The sequence below is a fragment of the Echeneis naucrates genome, chromosome 10 (assembly GCF_900963305.1).
Source record: "Echeneis naucrates chromosome 10, fEcheNa1.1, whole genome shotgun sequence".
In the NCBI taxonomy this organism is placed as follows: Eukaryota; Metazoa; Chordata; class Actinopteri; order Carangiformes; family Echeneidae; genus Echeneis; species Echeneis naucrates.
The window spans coordinates 22,944,263-22,959,910 of NC_042520.1; the positions used below are offsets into that span (position 1 = coordinate 22,944,263).

At 39.5% G+C, this 15,648-nt stretch overlaps 1 pseudogene; it reads left to right on the plus strand.

The window, feature by feature from the left end:
- Positions 1 to 3,372: 3,372 nt before the first annotated feature.
- LOC115049617 (piggyBac transposable element-derived protein 4-like) lies at positions 3,373 to 15,263 on the plus strand (annotated as a pseudogene).
- The last annotated feature ends 385 nt before the right edge of the window (positions 15,264 to 15,648 follow it).

The following is a 15,648-nucleotide window of genomic DNA, read 5'->3' on the forward strand; positions in this document are numbered from 1 at the left end:
TGAATTTATGTAGGAAGTGTTGGGATCTCTGACCCTATGTTATTTACATACTTTTGTACGGTTGATAATCATGCTGTTTTAACCTAATGAAACACATATTGTTTTAATATCTGATTTTATACCTCTTACATGTTTTTATATGAAATATCTATATACAGTACATATAATCATGGTCTTTCTATTACTAAATGAAGGAGGTACACTGGGGTTCTGGACTTTGTGGTTTGTGTCTGTTCTCCTTTCTCATCCATTAGGGGCTGATCACAGCAATGGAGCCAGATAATATGAGGAGGACGTGTGCAACCTGAAGAAGTCACACCCACATACCTCATTTCCTTTGTGTAACCATAACAAAAACTGGACCAGGGAAAGATAGAGCATCAGACTTTGTGAACTGATGCTGGAGTTGTCTGTTGGTCAGGGAAACATAGTCTGGTCCAGAGCTCTGTAAACAATCACTTTTTTATAGTCTATTTTACTGTTAGTGTTCAAATAAAATATATGAAATTGATTTAGACGTCCCCTGTATCCTTCATCAAACGAATGTGCGAGTTCACTTTGGGAACTCAACAGAAGATAGAAACCCCTGCAGAGTGATTAGTACCATGACTACAGTAAATTCGGTTTCTCCATTGCCCTTTCCCGAACTTTACATCTGAATCACAAGAATGTGTTTCCTGAAGAGGAATTAAATCAGCATAGCTTCTTTTACAAAATAAAAAAATGGTTTTCCTTTTTATAGCATCTCTTATACCCATGACATTTAAAAGTATGACTGAAAAAGATTTTAACTTAACATCCATTAAATAAGAAATTAAAAGATGTAAAGAATTAAAGGATCTAAAAAATAAAACAACACAAATTACTTAAAATAAATACTCTTATCCCTTCTTAACATGTCTTCTGAAGAAAAAATTAATTGAAAGAGATACAACTAAAAATAGATCAAATTTATAAAGAGTTAGCTAAGGCTGCTTTCATCAGGTCTAGAGCCAAATGGCTGGAGGATGGAGAAACTAACAGTTATTTTTTTTGCATTTGAAAAAAAGGAATGGGAGGAGAGAGTCATTAGATGCACTTTAAAATAAATGGTAATCATATATACTTAAAATTTCAATTCTTCTTCGTGTAAAAGCTTCATCTCTAAACTTGAGAGAAAAGTTACCACTATTAAAACACTGAGTCAGAGCTAACAATAAATGAAATTAAAACAGCACTCCTCTCTATGAAAAAGGAAAAATCACCAGGTATCGATGGTCTTTCAGCAGAACCCTATATTCATTTTTGGGATCATATTCAAAGTAATCTATTTTATATGTATAAGGAATGTATCAGTTAGGGAGAATTGAGTACATCTATGAAACAGGGTATTATTTCCCTGATACCAAAACCAGATAAAAACATAGTAATCAGAAAATTGGCAGCCTATCACTCCCTTAACTATTGACTATAAAATGTTGACCCTCACTCATGCAAATAGATTAAATAAGGGGCTGGATCATATTGTTGCTGAAACCCAGTCAGGCTTATTGCCTCATTTGGCATTTCCTTCACTATTTTTCTCACGCTCTGTCCCCTTCCTCCTAACTCCCTCTACAAAGCAACAATAGATCTTGCTACAAACCTTCTACAACCTACTTCCACTGGACACATCCTAACCTTCCATCCTCGCTGCTCAGCATCCTTACCTAGATCTGCATACCTGAGCTTTTTCCTTTCATATGCCTCTTCAACTAAATCCTCCCACGGCACAGTCAGTTCTATGAAATATACTTTCATTCTACTCCTAGACCACGAAATTTTATCAGGCCTTAGCTTTGTACAGGCTATTTTCCTGTTATTTTCTAGGTTATTTACAATGAGCTATCCTCCCAAATCCACCTGCATTTCCCAGTCACTGGCATCCTCTAAGCTGCCTTGCCTTCTTGTTATCTTATTAACTTTCCCTCCTTCTTGAACAAACTGAATTGCAACTCTCTTTGCCGTAGACCTTCCTAAATTTGCTTGCCTCCATATATCTTCAATGCCTGCAGCTAAGCTTTTTAAAACCTGGTTATGTCACCACGTATACCGTCCTTGTGACAGACTAACCTTACAACTTGACAAGATGTTGCAGTACCTGAACACAATGAACATAGTGGGTCTCCATTTACCTAGTTTTAGGTTCTGGGGAGGTGGCAGAGGTGGGGAAGTTATGCTTCGTCCACAATTTTCTCCTCATAAAACAACCTATGGAATGGCATAATTATAATATAACTGTTAAAAGTAAATCCCTTTATTAAATTAATTTAAATGGTTCGATAATGCCATAGAGTTTTATACCAAAGCCCAACCTTCCCATATTATTTAAAGAATACAGTGACTAAAGCAATTCCCCCAGGGTTGATCCATCTGGTTAAAAGTCACATATGTTTTAATGAAATAAAAACATATGCTCAACCCGAGCTGTGTCTAAATGGTTTAGGCATACTTGATAGAAAATTTTATAATAAACATCGACCAATTTTACAAAATGAAAATAAAATCACTCCTAAAGGAACGTTTTTCTGGAACTCAAAAGTGGATGACATAGGCCTGAAAAAAACTTGGCTTTTACCGCATAAGTTTTGTGTTTCTAATAAGGTGAAAGAAGTCCATTTCAGACTTCACAAAATCTACTCTAGATATGTGGAAGTTGATAGTTCCTGTAGTTTTTGTGGACAAGCTGACGAGACATTTATCCATCTTTTCTTTGAATGTGAAATAACGAAAAGATTTTCGTCAGATTTAAACAATATATTTTCCCATTCCCACAAGGATATTTGTTATTACTAATATGCTGCTATGACAGTAGAATAAATAAATCACTGCAAGATTTGGTGAACTTTTTTATTTTGACCTTTCTCTGGTGTTCGGGTCGGCACCGACCCGTTTTAAATGCTTTTTTTTAAAAAAGCTGCAAGTTTTAAATGCATTAAAAAACACGTAAATTAGTTTATTGCATCAAGGCTTTTTGACTTTGTCAAGAACCTCTATTTCAACAAAATAAAACAAAAAAAAAATTTTTCACTAAATTATAAAATTCTCTGGTTGAAATTATGACCTTTGTGTTGTTCGGGTCGGTTTCGACCCAGTTATAAAAGTAAGATTATAAAGCAATAATTAGAACCAAAACCTAAATCAAAAGTGCACTGTCAGCCAAAACACTGACAGCCAGCTCCTCTCCCAATCATGTGAGCTTTAGGGGATTCTCATTTTGCCTTGTTTTCCAGTATACCTGCACAAAAACAAAACAAACAAAGACGAGCATGTCCAGACATGTTACGTCAATTCACTCATTTGAGTGGTCATTTGACTTACAGAGTGCACATCTCCAATTTGCAGCATGCAAAAATGAGAAGAAGACTTACAGTGACCCAAGTTCTGGATAGTCTTTTTGGTGAAAATGAGGGAGAGGACACAGAGCAGCATAGCGATACGGATGAGCAGGTTTCTGAGGAGGAAGACAATGTGAAGTATCATCCAGAAGACACAGACACATCTGATGAGTCTGATGAGGAGGTCACCGGTGGTGAAGCTGCTCCCGCTGAAAGATTCAAGTCCAAAAATGGTAAGATCTTTTGGAGCTCAGTACCTCATGATGAACATGGCAGGGCAGCTGCTGCAAATGTCATCAAAATGACCCCTGGAATCACAAGGTTTGCTGTGACAAGAGTCAGTGACATCAAGACATGTTTTGAGCTATTTATGCCATTGACACTAAAAAGAGTCATCATTGCTATGACAAACCTGGAAGGAAAAAAAGTCCATGGCGACATGTGGAAAGACATTGATGAGGAATACCTGGATGCCTATATTGGTGTTCTTCTTCTTGCTGGAGTGTACAGATCCTGCAATGAGGCCACATATAGTCTTTGGGACGCATCGACAGGCAGAAATATTTTCCGAGCAACAATGTCACTTCAGACCTTTCGCATGATATCAAGAGTCCTCAGATTTGACAACAGAGATACCAGAGCAAGATCTGACAAGCTTACCCCCATCAGGGATGTCTGGGAGAGATGAACGCAGCTCCTTCCACTGATGTTCAACCCAGGGCCAGAGGTGACAGTGGATGAACGTCTTGTCCCTTTCCGAGGAAAATGCCCCTTCCGGCAATACATACCCAGTAAGCCAGGGAAGTACGGCATAAAAATCTGGGCAGCCTGCGATGCAAAAACCAGCTATGCCTGGAAACTACAGATCTACACAGGCAAAGCTGCGAGTGGCATCCCTGAGAAGAACCAAGGAAAACGTGTGGTCCTCGATATGACTGCTGGACTGCAGGGTCACAATATCACTTGTGACAATTTTTTTACCAGCTATGACCTTGGACAAGAACTTCTCAGGAGGAAACTTACCATGGTGGGCACAGTGAAGAAAAATAAACCTGAGCTACCTGCTGAAATCTTGCAGGTGAAGGAATGGGCTCCACTTTCCTCAAAGTTTGCTTTTACAGACACCACCATTGTTGTCTCATATTGTCCAAAAAGAAAACGGAATGTGATATTTATGTCGACTCTTCACAAAGATGCAGCTGCGTCATCAGGAAGTGACAAAAAGCCTACAATCATCTTCGACTACAACAAAAACAAAGGAGGAGTGGACAACCTGGACAAGCTGACTGCCACCTACACTTGCCAGCGAATGACCAGGAGATGGCCAATGGTTGTGTTTTACAACATCCTTGATGTGTCTACATGTAACGCATTTGTGTTGTGGACCCACATCCACCAAGGGTGGAACTCAACCAAAAAAGCCAAGCAGAGAATGTTTCTTGAGGAGCTGGGAAATTCACTTGTCAAGCCACACATTGAGCGAAGGGAACAGTTGCCCAGAGACCCAGACGCTGCCGCCTTGGTCAGACAGCTGCAGAGCTCACCTTGCACTCCGTCCATGCCATCAGCAACACAAAGAGCATCCGCAACAGCATCCTCCTCAGCCAGCCCTGCCTCAACACCAACCAGAACAGCCACAGCCACAGCCACAACCCCACTCAGGCCACCTGATTCTAAAAGAAAGAGGTGTCAAGTCTGCCCAAGCAGAAAGGACAGAAAGACAAACGTAAATAACGACAAAATGAAATATCTCTGCAAAGAACACACTAAAAGTGTCACTTTTTGCCACACGTGCAGCTAAACACACACACATACACATGCATGTTCTTGCACACAGAGACTTTTACTCTGATTTCGTATTTTGGTTTGATTTGCTGGATTGGTTGTTGTTTGTTTGATCTTGCAAATCTATATTTTGTGTTATGACCTGTTCTGCTTTTCATTTTGTGTTTATATTAAAGTTCTATTGCTGAAAAAAATACTTTTTTGCCTTTTTCTTGAAGTAAATATATATGGGTTGAAAATGACCCGTAACACCATAGATGTTACTATAGTTAATAATATTAAAATGAAAAAATAAATAAAACAAATTTATTTAAGAGATGCGTTCTAATAGCGCTTAGTAAAAGTCAGGTAACACAACAACCTTTTATTTATTTATATGATTCTGTTGAGGTTCATTTTACCATTTTTTAAAATTGAAATCGAGGGGTATACTGACAAAAAAAGGCCCAGAGGCCCACACCAAAAATATTAAAACCAATATTTTCATGGATATGGAAGCCTAACAAGGTAACCAAGAGATGAGAAACAAATTGGATGATAGCTAATTGTTTTTAGTGTATTTTACAGCTGATTTAAGACACGGGTCAAAACCGACCCGTTAACATAAGAGATGGTAACAGAAAGCGAACACAAGAGGAAGGTTGATGGGAACATTTTTCATTCATAAAGATGCATTCTCGAATTCTCAACCCTCATTTCAACAGTTCAGTTTCAGCAATTGTTTTACAAGAAGAGGGAATGTCTCATCCATATGTTTTATTTTAAAAACATTTATAAAAAAGCGGGACAGACATTTTTTGCTTTTACAGTGGATCCTTGATTTTTTTTTTTTTTTTTTTGGTGCCACCTCACCTGGAGTCTGGACACACCACTGGTTTGTGGTGAATGAATAGTGAGAGCCCGGTTCCCAGCCAGAGGGCCATTGGTGTGGTGATCCAGGGAGCCGCCCTGGCAGGCCCCCCAACCGGACCATGTCCCTTAGTGAAGTGCAGTGACTTGGGCACTCCAGCAACCCTGGTAGATAATTTTCTGTTGAAATCTGTTCCGTCCTAAACACCTGTAAGTGTCCCAGTATTAAAATGAATAAATATGTAAATACTTTTATTACAACTACAATTACAACATACTCAAACTGTCCTGTTAAATAGGTAAATCTTTGTCCAATCAGCATACACTTTTTACAGAATTATTTTGACAGAATTATTAGCCCTACCATGATTTTTTTTTTTTTATTAAGTATTTCCCAAGTGCTGTTAATGAGAGCAATGAATTTTTAACATAGCTTTTCCAAACATCCTGCTTTCATCGTGGATGCTTCCAGTATTTTTATTTGCACACAGGAGCAGTTATTTCACAAAAACCAAAAATGATCAAGGTCAAATTTATTAGCCCCCTTAAAAACTCCCACCAGTTTGAGAGACAGCAAGTGTTGGAAGCCACGTGCTCTGATTAATCAAACCTAACTGAAGTCATCAGTGAACACTAATTCTGTAAGAGGGACCTGTAGAGCAGTGGGGAAGATTCAGTTCATGCTGGATGATTCAGGACTCAGAAAGCATTATGCTAAAAACGCAAGAAATCAGTTTAGACTTAAGAAAAAGAATTATTGATGAACAGCATTCCCAAGTGTCAAGAACTGGAGTGAGGTTAGTATAATCAGGAAATTCAAAGAGAGCCACATGATACAAAACAAGCCTCACAGAGGTAGGAAACGCAAGATTTCAAGGACTCTGGAAAGAAAGCTAGTGAGAGATGTGTCTAAAGACTGCAGAACAACTTTCAAGACACTAGTGATTGGCTTGGCCAATGGACTTGGCTTGGATTTGTTGTCTCAAAGAAGACAATCAGTAGAGCCCTGCAGAGGAATGTACTGCGAGGTTGCAGACCAAGAAAAACTCCACTTCTGCAAAAAAGACACCTTCAAGCCATACTAAAGTATGCAGATGACAACCTGGAGAAAAACTATGCATACTGGAAGCATGTCCTTTGGCCAGATGAAACTAAACTGGAGCTCTTTGGCCATCTCGATGCTGATTATGTTTGGAGAGAGAAGGGAGAGGCATACAACCCAAAGAACATGGTCCCCACAGTTAAACATGGTGGTGGGAATATTATGCTATGAGGATGCTTCAGTGCGTTTGGAACTGGGAATCTTATCAAGGTGAAAGGAATCCTGAAGAAGGAAGGATATTTGAAGATCTTGGAAGAAAACCTCAAGCAGTTAGCAAAAAAAATGTATGGGTCGGCGCTTTGTATTCCAACATGATAACAATCTAAAACATACGTCACTCCTGGTGAAGAACTACCTCCAGAAGGCCAAAATGATTTTATTGTTATTGAATGGCCTGCACAAAGCCCCGACTTGAATCCCATAGAGAATCTGTGGGGTGAATTGAAGACAGAGGTCCATGGCAGAAGACCGTCAAATCTGGGGTAGCTTCAGAGATTTGCCAAAGAAGAATGGGTTGGGATTTCTCAGAAGATGTGTGTGACACTTGTGGAAAACTATAAGAAACCACATCTTGGACAGGTCGCCAGTCTATCACAGGGTCAACACATTTGAGATCACCACCACTAAACTTCGAACATGCCATTTGATTTAACCCTGAAGTCTTCCCTTCAGAAAGACTGGACTGGAGAGCCGTCAAAAGGAACAGTTTTCACATAAACGCAATTTTCAAAGATAAGGGCCCAGTTTCGCAGACAGAGCTCAAGCCAGGAGTAGGTCAAAAAACTATACAGACTATGAAAAAACTGTACTGAAACAAATTGTGGTAAGCCATGCTGTTATGGCTGTTATAGTGCTCGGGCTTCCATTTGCAGTGAATTAAATGCAAATGAACAGCAACCGCAGGTGAGATGTGTCTATTATGATCTGTATATCACAGATGTGAATTTTGTGACATTATTGTAACCCCGGTGGAAGAGCCAGTGCACATTGGCTGCGCACCCTCCACATCTGGTATGGCATCCCAGAGAAAAGATGATGCCACCACCTTCCAGCAGAGACCAAAAAGGATGTCCATGCATGAGAAGTTGGTCTTACAATTTCATGAGCAGAAAATGAAATATCTGACAGAAGAGCATGACCTGAAAATGAAAATGCTACAGGTTGAATTGGACATGAAAGTAGAAGAGAGAGCTGTTCAAAGAAATATGCACGAGGCAGCTATGTAATAAAATGCACTGTGAAAATAAAGTTTTTCTCACTTGACAAGAGTATTTTTGTCACCACAACAGCCTTGGTTGAGTTTATCATTTAATTTTTCAGCACACTATTTATATATTTTGTACACAACAGAAAACAAAATACAGACAGAAAAACAAGCCAAAATCAATAGGCCTACATTCCATGGTAAAATTTATCTTTTTTTTCTAATTGAAGTGCTGGAGTGTGAAGGCAGCTCTGAGCACAAGTCCTCTGTTATTTTCTGCCGTCTGCATGGGCGCTTCTGGATCATTGTGATCCTCCATTGGAGGGTCAGTACAATTACACTGCTTCAGGACAGCAGCACAGCTGTAGCAATGATCACCTTGCAGCATCTTCTTGGCGAACGAAGTGTATTGCGTAGACAATAATTGTGGGATGTGGCCAAGGCGTGAATAAATAGGAACTCTGAACATATGCACTGTCACCAAGTAGTAGTCCATGATGGTGCCCTCTCTCAAACTGAGCACACAATGAAGAGTTGTGAAAAATCCTTGAATCATCTGTTGCTCCTTTTCAATGGACAACAGTGTTTGAAAACTCTAACTTGGGAGTGCATACAGCCTGAACATGGATGGAAAACTAGTTCTTACAGTTCCTGTACTCCTCAGCGTCAGCAGTTGATGGACACCTGATTTGAACATGACATCCATCTATACAGCCAATCACTCCAAGGAAGTTCCCATGTTTGTAGAATTGCACTTTATAGGTGGCTTGCTCAGCACCATCAGGGAACTTAATGTACCGATTTCTCAGTTCACAAATGGCACTGCAGACATTGTGAACTATTCTACACATTGTTGCTTCACTGACATCACACAAATCACATGATGAAAGGTTCCAGATGCCAAGAATCTCAAAGTGATCAGAACTTGGAGAGAACTGGATACAGGCCTTCCTCTTTGAGACAAACAGGAAAGTCTAGGCTCAAGCAAAGTAATTATTTCCAGTCCATCTTCTTTGTACATATGAAAGCTATCTCTGAAACTTATTTAATCAACTGATTCAATGGATTACTCCTATCCAAAAATATTTGTCTGGCTGTCCTCTGTAGTGAATATTGATCTTCATTTAGATATTCCAAGTACTCCATGCCCCCAAACCACCTGTGCTCCCTTTCACAAACAGTACTAAACCAAAGTTTAACCTGCCTCTTTGCAGGATTAATATAAATTTCAATTCAGTCCTAGAGTAGCTGTAATCCACCCTCTAGCAATTGTCTTTGTTAAATCTAGAACAGACTAAATCTATGGCTATTTTAAGAAAAGTCTGTGCAAGTGACTTAAAGTTAGGCCAGCTCAAACTGCATTTTAGTCTGGGACTAGGCTTAAGCCTTTTCTGACGATATCCTCCTTACAAATGTTGTCTGTCAATATCAGGTGCTATATCATTCAAACATGCGATGACCGCATTTTGCATTTTGACATCGAATGGAGGTTGTGCATTGTTATTTTCGGCCCCATTAGCCGGGACGAAAGTAACACATGGGTTAGACAAAAGTAACACAATCAAATAAACTGAAATCACTTAAATTTTTTTACATTTTTTTCAAACATCACAATTTCCTCGCTAATTAATAATTACAAATATATAATGCCCTTTCAGAATTTTATTTGCTTCAAATATGTCGAAAGTATAAGCTTGAATTGTCTTATTCATCAGTAAATCTAGGTCTGCAGCTGCTGCTGTGAAAAATACAAAAAACATCACAAAATAGTCTCATTTTTTCTCTTTATAGTGAAATTATGACAGAAGAGATTCACATAATGTGTTTATTACGTATCACAACACAAAATATAATAGTATCCTCTTTGTTTATCACACATAACAAAATAGAACTTTATCCTTTGTTCACAACAAACAACAACAAACAAAACAAAATATTCAAATACAATCTCTCTATTCATTATCATGGTGCAACTGTCTGGGCAGGCATCATCAGTCAGCGCAAAACAGACTTGGTTTTTGTAGATGGCTCAGGCACTGCACGTTCTTACCTCAGAGACATCATAGAACCAATCATCATCCCCCAATTCCGCCAGCACACCCCCAACATTCTGTTCATGGATGATAATGCTCCACCACATTGTGCCAGAATTCTCACAGCTCAACTTCAGGAAGTCGGAGTGCCTCATATGGTATGGCCAGCAATGTCCCCTGACCTGAACCCCATAGAGCACGTCTGGGACCAGCTGAAGCAGAGACTGGATGATCGTACCCCACCCCCACGTGACCTGGCAGAACTGTGAGTAGCATTTGTGGAAGAGTGGAACGCATTGCCTCAGAACAACATCATGAGGCTAGTGAGGAGCATGAGACGTCGCTGTCAAGCTGTCATTGTGGTAAATGGTGGAAACACCCGCTACTGACATTGTCAATTTTTGTTATTTGGGGCTATCATTCTTATAGTCAAAATTTTTGGGGTAATAAATATTAAACTAATGAAAATGGTGTTTCTTCTCATTCATTATTAGTAATATCAAAGGGAACTTTTACTTATTTCATTAAAATTCAGACCAAATAGGAAAAGCACTCATGTAAATAACAATATCCCTAACTTATTGTGAGTAGTGTATATTCTGTCAACACTACAATATACAAATCCAAAATCTATGTTAATATCCTTTTTTTTTTCTGGCTTCACAATGTAATAAAATTTCACTCCACTCAGTAAGCCTTTGTTTCCCTCACTAGCTAGTGTGGATAACACCTTCACTTCAGCATTTTAATGTCCCAGTCCAGGGATATTTGAATCCTCTAGTGGGTTGGGTATCCTAATATCAGAGAATTCACAATAAACACCATTAAAAACTGCTGGAGGATAGGCACAGCTGCTGATGCCCTCTCTCAGTCTCCTTGACAGTCCCAAATTCATTTTTATGCCTATTAAAAGCAGCACCTCAGAAATTAAACTACATGACAGCTGTCTGATTCAATAGCAGAGAGGTTGGGTGTTTTAAATGGTTTCACTGAGTTTTATTTTGTTCAGTTTTAGCATTAATATTTAGTTGAAATTTAGTTTGAATTTGTGTTCCCCTTTCAAAAATTTTTCCCTTATTGCATGTGTGTGTGTTCTTTTTCCTCCCACAATGGTTAAAAGTGTAGCTTTTTGGAAGGGGATCACATCCCCTCTTTCCTTCTCTCGATCATGACTACAATTAGGTTTATCATGCTGGAGTCTGGGGGAGGTTGTTGACCCATGACCTTCTCTGTGAACCTCGATTTTTGGAGACATGGATTTAAAGGAAATGGTTAATAAGGGCACAGGGGAGGTTAATAATGATAGTGCGCTCTATTCGACCGGCTATTCAAGGACACAACTCTGTCAGATGAAATGTTAGATTTTGAGGAGAAGAGGGCAGGGAAAGGTGGATCATAGAAGCAGGGGAATTGCTTTAATATCACAGTGATCTGAAAGTCATCTGAATATATTATTCCCTCTTAAATAAAAGAGGGAAGAATCCACAGTGGGGAGCTTACTTTCTGAATGCATCCTAAATCATTTAAGGGACTCCTCCATCAAAATCATTATATGAATAAATCCGCTATTTGTTTAAATTTCATTTCTGGCCCCTGCACATACATGTCTGACTCTGAACAGACTCTTCCGGGCAACACACAGTGTGGGTCCTGCTGTGACACAGTGAAGTCTTTGAAGACAAGGCTTCTTAAATTCATTCATGTCTTGTACTCCAGTGGGAGGTTTTTATAAAGCAGATTGAGCGACTGCTTCTTTCCCTCATAGTAGCTATAATCAATATCTATGTCAATGAAAAATGTAAGCTACTTTTAGCGTATTTTGTTTTTAATTACACTGTTTAAATGTTTATCCTGCAACATGATGATAATAATGTCTATGTTTTCTAAAATTATTAAGTTAAGTTAAGTTAAGTTAAGTTAAGGAAAATAAAGACACCAAATTATTTGGGACTATGTAGTTCTTACAAAGTGGGACATGGTCCTTTTGGAAGAGGTCCCATGACTTTAAATTTAAAGACAGATCAACAAGAGAACCAACTGTCTATATTTGACCAAGTCATTTGAACAGCCTGGTCCCTGGTTTGACTGTAGATCTGCTGGACTCTCAGACAGAACCATGTGTGGAGCAGATGATGGAATTTTGAATTGATAAAATATGAGATGTAGGGTCAGACTTAAATTATATATATATATATATATATATATATAAAGACTTCCAGCCTCTGTTATTTACAATGGCCATGTAGTGTATCAGTGGAACCTTAATAAGAGCAGACTGAACAGAAAGAGAAGGAAAAAAAAAAGGCAAGGTGAACAAACTATTAATTTAAACCTACGTTTTTCAATTATTCACAGCCACTTCGCAGATTAACTTCTACCTGGCAACTTCTGAAATCTCGAATCATCCTGGGACAAGGAAGCATCAAATATTGAGGTGGAGAAAGTGGTCTTATAAATATTGCAGGTACTTAAGGAATCTGTGCAGACATGAGGCACATTCACTGAGCGTGAGCCATTCAGACTCTGACATAGCTAATGCATTGTACAAAGTGTCAAGTATTTACTTTAATTTACTAGTGTATTCTCTTTATTTGTAGACAAGTGTGGATAAGCTTAAGTTGAATGGCCTTAAATCACTCAGTTTCAGTCATGACCACATCTTTTTTTTTTATCGCCACTGAGTTGTGAAGGGCCACCATTTTAACTTTTACAGATCGGCAGTTGCATCTGTTGCTCCAATTCAGAAAGTGAGCTGCAGCTGATATTTATTCTCTACAGTCAGCTTGATGTGCCTGGGACTATGTAGCTGTTGGTGAGAAAGTCTGATCTAACGGTGTATTTTTCAGTTTACCAGTTCAGCGGCCGTTTTTGCTTTGCGCGGTGGGCGCTGCTTCAAACGTCTGCACCGCTCACATCAATTTTGCGTAGCGTTTCTGACTCGAGTCAGTTTGTGGATACATCTCTGGATCACAACACGTTTGGAGACATTTCGGATACTGTAAGTACACAGCTTAAGCATATCTAACAGAGTTTACATCGTTATCGGTAGATGTGACGTTCTTCCCCTGTTGGCTAGCTGTTCGCTAGCTGTGTGCTGCGTTGAACACCCGACCTACAGCACGGAAGCCACGGTCGTCCGAGGCGGCAGCAGGAGATGAGGGGAGAAAGATTCCTTAAAGTAACCCTTATATTGTGTTCGGTTCTGCTGGACCCGTTTTCAAAGTTAAAGAAAAATTATGCCATTTATAACTATTTTAACCTCAGACCCATTGGCATTGGCGCATTTTCTGCGAAGAACATGTAATATAACAAATCTTCAATAACTTCCCATTCTACACCTTCACATCCTTCACAATTTTTATTACACAGGTGGTGTTCGGGATAATAAAAGTCTGGAGGTACTGTGTTCCTTCACTCTGTCCTCTGTCCTCACATGGCCTGCTCTTATTGTGACTGTGTGTGTGTGTGTGTGTTATCATGCACAAGGTTCCAACATTGTTACATTTCTAAGTACAGACACCTGTTTGCTCCCATATTCCTGCACATTTTACCCACTGTTTTTGTGGGTGGGGTCGCTGACAAGATATAGCTTTGGCTGTGTGAATCTACATCATGATCAAGACGGCAAAGAGAAGAGAGAGAAGCTGCAGATTGTGATGAAGAGGAATTTTCAGAATTTGAAGATAATCTTTCTGTTAATTCAGAGACTGACAGTGACTTCGAATTAGAAGATTACCTTGACCTTGAGCCAGCTCCAAAACGAGCTCGTAAACAGCCAGTGAGCAGCAAACAGCTGGTCAGCAGCCAGCAGAAACATGGAGGTCAAAAGATGGTGAAATAGAATGGTCTCCTTTCCCTGGGACGCCACAAGAGGTGAGTGGCTTCTGTCTGCTGGCATCCTTGAACATCTGAAGCCTAAAGTGCTTGCGTGACATGCCACACTCAGCCTTCCAGTCCCGTCTGTAGATGATCCAGGCATTTGTGATTCTGACATGAATTCATCGAGACCGCATGACATCACTGTATTTCTGTGCCGCCATATTTGTGTCAACCCGCAGCAGTCAGGTCACAGGACACAGTGTTGTAATGTTACCGGAAAAAGTGGAGTAGGAGGGAATGCAGCTAGAGTCTGAAAATGTATGTTAGTCGACAAAGAAACCCCAGACTGCAGTTTTATTCCATCCCAAAGGATTTAGAACAGCGAAATAAATGGTTGGGTGTAATAAGACTCAAGTCCTATCTAACTTTACCCATTACAAAACACACGAAGCATTAATAACTTTAAGAAGCCATATGATTACTGCTGAAGCTAAGTTACCGTTAACGTTATACGAACGTTAGCTAACTTTATCCGATTATAGCACACTCAAAAGCCTGTGGTTTGAGCTGATGTCAGTAACACACACACACACACACACACATACGATTGTGAATTTGTTGAAAAATAGCCTGTTCTTGATTTTAAACTTCACCCTAATTATCTTAGCTGCTCTTTACTACATCCCACAGTAGCCATCACCTCTGACTGAAGCATGTCTGTTACTAAAAAGTTGCAAGTAGAAAGACTTTGCTCGGATTGATCAATGTTACATTAACATGTTTTTGGCTTTCTCTCTGCTTAGGAAGAAAACAAGACAGTCCCATGAGTCCTGATTATGTGCCCAGTGTGTTTGCTCACACTTCAGCTAGCTAGATTTGAACAAATGCAACAGATGAAATGGAAAAGTGAGACTGTGGTCCCTACAAGTTAAGACCATGACACTATCACCCCTTCCAGCACCAGTGATGCCACTGAGCAAAGCACAACCATGGATGACCACAACACCACCGGAGATGAGTATGACACCACCACTGATGAGCACAACTACTCCCAATTCATTCAAAGCCCTGGCATCACGGGAGCATGCTCAAATGTAGCTTGCCATGCCAGTTAGAGCTTTGACAGTCGAGTGTACAAGACTCAGAGCTGAGGCTCATCGTCTGAGGAGCAGAGTTGATGAGCAGTCTTTCAGTGGGGTGGCTTTTAAAGGAAATGATGACATGGTACAGAAACTCACAGGCCTTCCAAGCTATGCAAAGTTCAATGGTTGTCTTAACTTTCCTGTCTGGTTTTCTGAAAGCTGGTCCAAGACTGACTCCCTTTCATAGCTTGATGTTAACATTGATGAGAATGAGACTTAATTTACCATTCTATTTTTTGTCTTTTTTTTTTGGTATATCCATGGCAAATGTTGTCAGAGTGTTTACCAGAACATTAAGATGTCATGCATATCAGATCATCACCACTTATACACCGGCCATCAAAAGAAAAAATTCAGA